This window comes from Chenopodium album, chromosome 17 (assembly GCF_948465745.1).
Source record: "Chenopodium album chromosome 17, dcCheAlbu1.1, whole genome shotgun sequence".
Classification (NCBI taxonomy): Eukaryota; Viridiplantae; Streptophyta; class Magnoliopsida; order Caryophyllales; family Amaranthaceae; genus Chenopodium; species Chenopodium album.
In genome coordinates this window covers 29,694,739-29,701,549 of record NC_137850.1, presented here as the reverse complement: position 1 = coordinate 29,701,549, position 6,811 = coordinate 29,694,739, and the positions used below count along the sequence as shown (strand labels likewise).

Sequence of the window (6,811 nt, the reverse complement as noted above, 5' to 3'; positions counted from 1 at the left end):
TCAAGGATGTAACACAATTACTGACCTTAAACCCAATATAGGAAGGATAATATAGTCACTAAAACCAGCAATAGTGATGATATTCACCCATTCTTGTTTAGTTCGTTCCTGTCCTTCACCAGTGACAGACATCATCTCTATATCGAGTTATAATTGAGCATCATCAAAGTCTTTGTAATTGTCGGTTTGGGGATCCACAACTATATCAATTATAATCACTTTACCTCCTTGTTTTTTGTTGGGAATTGCTTCTTTGCATCGTTCCAATAGCTTAATGCAATCAGTATCACTCCAATCATGCAAAATGCACTGCATATTTTGTAGTAAAGTGCACTTTTATTAATCATGACTAGTGTTTAACCCGGCCAATATGTTAAATACTACTCTCTCCGTTTCAATATGATAGTCTTATATGGAATCAATCACATAAATAAGAAAAAAAAGAATATTTGGAATCTAACATTAAAGTTAAGAACAATTCATAAATAGTAGTTTTGCCTTATTTAAATTTTTTTTGATTTTTCTAGGAAACCGTCAACCATAATTGCATAATTCAAAGGAATAATTTCCTTACTTAGAGTCATGTCATCAATTCACAATCAATTAATTTAACCAATCAGAATTTAATATGTATAAAATAGGAAATAAAAATTAAGTTAAAAGTGGAATATATTCAATATGGGTACATCTTTTTGAAACGTCCAAAATAGTATATGGGAGTAATGTATTATAGTTTTCATGTATTAAATTATATGTATATGATTTTTTTGACTTTTATATATAATAATGTTGAATATTTTTATTTTAGATTTAGTCTGAAAATTATTTGTCATGTAATAGTACAAAGAAAAACACATTCAAGTCTACATTAAACTATATTTAATTTAGGATGAATAAATAAACAAAAATTATTAGAGGGCATAGTTGGTATGACTTATTATTCATTTTTCAATGAACCCAAGATCAATTCTTGGAATAACATTTTTTAATTAGGTGATGTGGCATTTTCTTGATGGCAGAGACGAGGAATTGACATGTGACGTGTATTCTTGATTAGGAATGCTTTTTAATAAATAATTTAAATTTTTAGTTTCAAAGTTATTGATACGTTTTGACATTTGACATTATTAACAAATTCAATTTTAACTAGATTATAATTCATAAATAGGAAAAAAAATAATCATGTGAGATTTTGTTAGGTTTACATTACAGATGAATTATTCATCGTCAAATTTATGAATCAATTATTCACTGTCAAATTTAAGTATCGCTAACGTTATTAAACTATCAAATTAGCTAATTTAGAGATTTGTAAAAAAAAAACTTTATTATTATTATTATTATTATTATTATTGTTATTATTATTATTATTATACTCTTTTGTTATTGTTATTATTATTATTAAATTATTGGAAAAATTGAAAAAAATAATCCCACCTTTGCTCGATCTGGTTAAACGAGCCAACCTTTGAGTATTCTGAGAACAAACCAACCTTTGCCCCCTATTTTCTCAAAACAAGCCCTTGACCAGTTTTATAATTTGGTAACCAGTTTTAGAAGGTGAATTGTCATGTGTCACCTTCTAATTGGTTCTATTTTTTAATTAAAAAATATATCCTTCCCTCTTCCCCGATCACTGTAACCACACCCTTCCCCTGCCGGAGCAACCCATTCCTTTTTTTAGAAACAAGCTCCTACCACCCCCTTCCCCACCAAATGGCAACTACTACTCCTTTCCTCGTCGAAAATCAGCCACCGCCACCCCTTTCCCCGAGTTCTTCTCTCGTACTCCAAGGTGGGTTTAATTGGGACTTTTGCGGGTAATGTAGAGTGGTTTTCGGTCCAATTGGGTCAGGTGGGGTGGGGTTTTGGTCCGACGTAGTGGATTTCGAGGGTTGGGATTTTGATGGAGTAGTGGTCAGGTGAGAGAAGGTTGAATTTCAGTTAGGTGGGGATAGGGTTCTATTAAAAGGGTTGTGGGAGGTGGGAGTCAGTAGTGGGGCCATGGGCGGTGGGGATTTGGTTCGATGCAACATGTTTGGGGGTTTGCTGGTGTTTCATGCGGTTGGGTGGTGGTCAGGTGAAAAGTGGTGGTTCGATTAAGGGAGGCTTTGTGGTAGCTAGGGGTTAGTGGTGGGGTGGGGTGGTGGTGATCAGATGTAGACTGAGGTGGTGGTGAGCAGAGGTAGGTTGTGATGGGTGGTGGGAGTGGCTGATATGGAAGGGCAGTGGTGGTGATGAGGTGGTTGTTATGGAAGATTGGAGGGGTAGTGGTGGTGAAGGTTAAAGGAGAAAGATTAAAGGGAAAAAAAATAAAGAAAACAAAAATTTAACATGTTTAACAGATTGTAAGTCAAAAGACCCATTTTGAGAAAATAGAGGTAAAAGGTTGGCTTGTTCTCAAAAAATGCAAAAATTGGCTCGTTTTGAATAGATCGAGTAAAGGTGGGATTATTTTTTTTCAATTTTTCCTAAATTATTTCATCACAATGTTGCACTTGTAATTGTCTAAATGAGGTATGGGCCTTCTATTTATAAGGTCAAGTTGCATAATAATCTATCAATCACATAGATTCACAACTTATACAGTTATACAACCACAAGACCACAAGTGTCCATATCTCATGTCTTATCAAACAAGAAAAATTACCCTTATGGCCCTTCTCTCATGACTCCGTACAAAGGTGTTACAAAGTGCCATTCCATTTGTCTCACAGTAACTCGAAATTTTTTTGATGTACAGAATTTTAAGTTATGCGGTTGAATTTTGAGTCATTACTTTTTTGGGAAATTATTTTGTGTACCCTTAATGTTTTAAAAAGTGTATCATGTACCCTCAAAACTTTTAAATGCATTGCATATTTCTGAGATTTGTAAAAAAATGCACCAAATACCCTGATCATATAATAAATACACATATCATTGACTTATCAAACTAAAATCATTCTCATACATTGACTCACTTTTAGTACTTTATATTTAAGCAATAAAAACACCTAAAAGCATAAATTACATCAAATTTATAACTACATCGATCATTCTAAATTTTAAACTTTTGGGTGTTAAAATTTAATTTATTAATTAAGTTTACTTGATAATTAAATGGTGTAGCATTTAGTAGCATTACACTGTAATAACTTAATAGAACTTGATGCATAGGGGGTCAGAATTTAACAAAATTAACATGTGTTATGAGTAGCCTAGGGGTATTTGGTGCAATTTCGTACAAATCTCATGGGTACACGGTGCATTGGAAAGTTTTCAGAGATAAATAATGCATTTTTTAAAACCTCAAGGGTATATGGAACAATTTTTCTAGTTTTTATTATAATTTAAAAATATATTTAATTGGAATTTGATTATATGACTAATTTTATGAAAACGTAAGTGTGAAATTAAAGGAAAGTAGTAAGTTTGAAAGTTTTTAAAGTAAAATCTTATCAGGTCTACCCCAACTTTCAAGTGAAATATTTCGTGATGGGTATGAGAGGGTCCATGTCACATCCACACTTTAAGCCTAAAGGGCTATCATGTAAGGGGAGTGATAGAGTATATAAATCGGTCATGAAATTCAACCATCAAATTAAGTTTTTGATTGATTTGATCCATTAACATTAGGAACATTAATATTCCACTTAAAATTACGTAAGTTGTGATTATTAATTGCTATTTTAAATAAAAAAAAAATATATTTGTAAATAGAGTTGGCTTTATTTTTGTAAATAGACTATACAAGATAATTTGATACTTGTGTATTTGAAGAATAATGATCGCCTGATTAGCATATCATATCGTGGTCTCAATAGATACATAGTTAAAAAATTATAAACATTGTACGTGATGTATTCATGATGTTTGAACTATAAGTTATCATTACTAAAGTATAAAATAAAAATAAGTTCGTATAAAATATGAACCGAATGTTCCTAAATGTTAAAGTCGAATTTTTATAAAATTCGAACTATGTAAACAAAATGTTCATAATTACGTGTTGATAATATATGTAGGCCTTTACATAATAAAAATAGAGGAAAATGAGGTCATCTTACCTTAAGTAGGATAACATCAGCATGGGGAATAGCCTCAAACATATCACCAGCAACAAAGTTCACGTTGGCTACCATCCTTTTGTAGCCCTCCAGCCGCTTGTGGTAAATCAAGTACACTACACTTCAACCAGGGGAAGGCCTCAGAAATGGCCTTAGCCATCGCCCCGTTACCACCACCGACATCGATCAAAGACTCGATTCCCTCAAGTAATCCCTTAAAACCATTATTGGTGACCAACAAGCTTGTAACAAAACGGGAATCACTTTCCATGGCTTGGTTAAAGAAATCATTAAATTCCGAATCTTGGCCAGCTAATTCCCAAATACTCTTCCCATGAACAATATGGAAAGGAGATTCACCCTCGCTTATGAACCAACTACTTATATGATGAGATGAATCTGTAAGCTTTGGATCAAGCATTCCAAGAGCATAGGGAGCTTGCGAAAGAGGGTGATCTTTCAACAGAAGTTCGGAGCTCAATGTAAGAGCAAATCCTTCTTCGCCGTTAGCTAAAGTTTTCATAGTGAAGAATTTAGAGGATACAAGAAGGCGCATTAGGCGCGAAAGAGAGGTAACTTTGTTAGGGAGGATAGGAAGTGAGTTGGCTAGCTCTTTAAGAGTCATTGGTTCGCCATGTTTATGAATGGTGTCTGGAATGCCTAGTTCAATTGCACATTTTAAGGCCATGGATTTAAGAAAATAGAAAACATGACTCCATATATGAGCTTGTGCCTCTAGTAGTTGCTCTTTTGCTTCTTCTTTGGCGTAGATGGGTGAATCCATTTTTGTTTGCAATTTTTTACTAGAATGGTTGATGGTATGTTGGTAGCTAGTCTAACTCTTAACAGCTTTATAATGGCTGGGATAATCTATCTATAACTATTACTAAATCAACTACCGCAGGCTGGGATCATCACTATTCATGTGTCGGCTTCTTAAAAAAAAAAAAATTCGCACCAAAACTATTAGTAACATCATCCGTTTCTTTTCCATTTCAAGATGAAGCTACTGTAGTTTTTATTTATTTATTTATTTATTTTTATTTTTTTTTGGTTGAACGGCAAGATGAAGCCACTGTTAAGAAAGGATAGATTAACTATTCATTTTGATACCTTATAAAAAATTTAAGAAAACTCTAGAAATCAGCTAAAAATGTTCTTTTTACATTTTTGCCCCATTTAATTTCAAAAGCCACTACTAGAAATCAGCTGAATTTCGACGGATTGCTTCCGACAAACACCTAAATCCGTCCGAAAAACCTATATAGTAAATTAATATGGTAAATTAATTATTCATTTGCAAATACAGAGTTATGTTTATTTTAATATTTTTGTAAAACCTATCTTTTACTCTCTTCATCTCTTTTTGTTTTTCCTATTTGGAATTCTTGTAAATATAAAGTATTATAGAGACTCTATAATAATTTTAAAATATGTGGAGTACAAGAATTACGGAGTATTAAGTTGTGTGATGTCTTCTTTAGTTTATAAAATTTTTCTCAATAAGTACTTCAATTTTGTAAGACATTTATTATGTTTCTAAAACTCGATAACTTTTTATCAGTTTTTTTTGCGAAATCAAAGTAGGTCTACTAAAGTTTCAAACATTGCACAACTACAAAACATCCAACATATTTATCGCCTATATGCAAATATAGCATGCAAACAGACATGCATAGAGCATATATAAAGACCATCGATAATAATTTCTCTCAAATGACTAGCCATACCGCACACATCACGCGTGCGAGTTGGAATCCCTAGTTTCTTAAAAGTTTTAAGACCAAATTGAAAAATAATACATTTTAGTTGTTTGTTTTTGTTTAGGTTTTTTTTATTTTTTATTTTTTTTTTATTTTTGATAGGTTTTATTAAAAAGGTGATGATCTTTTGCCCTATTATCAGTTTGTTTGTAAAGAGTTGTCCGAGATCGCAACGGTTGTCAAATCTTCAAAGACGTTCAAGTAAATCAGATGAAAATCATCCTTACGGCTACAATAAATTGATAGATCGTCTCTCCAAAAATGTTGTATAATCCAGTGATGTGTGCAAGAAATGTATCATAGTGCAAAATCTACTCAACGAACGATCGTAACTTTGATGAAGGAAACCCTAATGATTAAATTTTATGTATTTGTTGGTTTAGATTTCATTTGTAGATGATGTATAGCTTTTGGTTAATGAATTGATCTGTTTCAAAAAAAAAAAAAACAAAAAAAGAAGATTTCAATACCAGAACCGTTAATGTAAAGCTTTTAAAAATAAAAAATCAATTTTCATGCTAAAAACATGTTCTTTAGAGGTTTTGGGGATCATTTTTACCCAACGGGTCCGATTTTGAGGTCAAAATCGACAATAAACTATCCAAAATTCCTCATTTTGCGTGTTTCATCATGTAAATCGAGGTATTTTTTAGTACGCAAGACGAGGCATATTCAATTATTTTTTGTAAAATTTTACTTCAAATCGGTTCCAAATGACAAAAATGACCCCCAAAACATCTAAAGACTAGAGCATGTTTTTGGCTCGAAAATTGAAGAATTTTTTTTAAAACATAGAATTAACGATTTTTTAACACAAAGTGTTAAATGGTGGTGAAATCTTTTTATTTTTTTTTTGTCTTTTTTGGTTGGTATTTAAATTTTTTTTTTCTTTTGTGGTAATTTCAAAAAGTGGATTATTTATGGGTGGCAAAATACTAATTTTCCTAAAACTCCTACATTTTATTAAGGGTTGTATGAGTTTGGATTTTCCACTCTTTA

General features: G+C 32.0%; 1 pseudogene; it reads right to left on the bottom strand.

Moving 5' to 3' along the window:
• Positions 1-4,834, bottom strand: LOC145587757 (trans-resveratrol di-O-methyltransferase-like; annotated as a pseudogene).
• Positions 4,835-6,811: the final 1,977 nt, after the last annotated feature.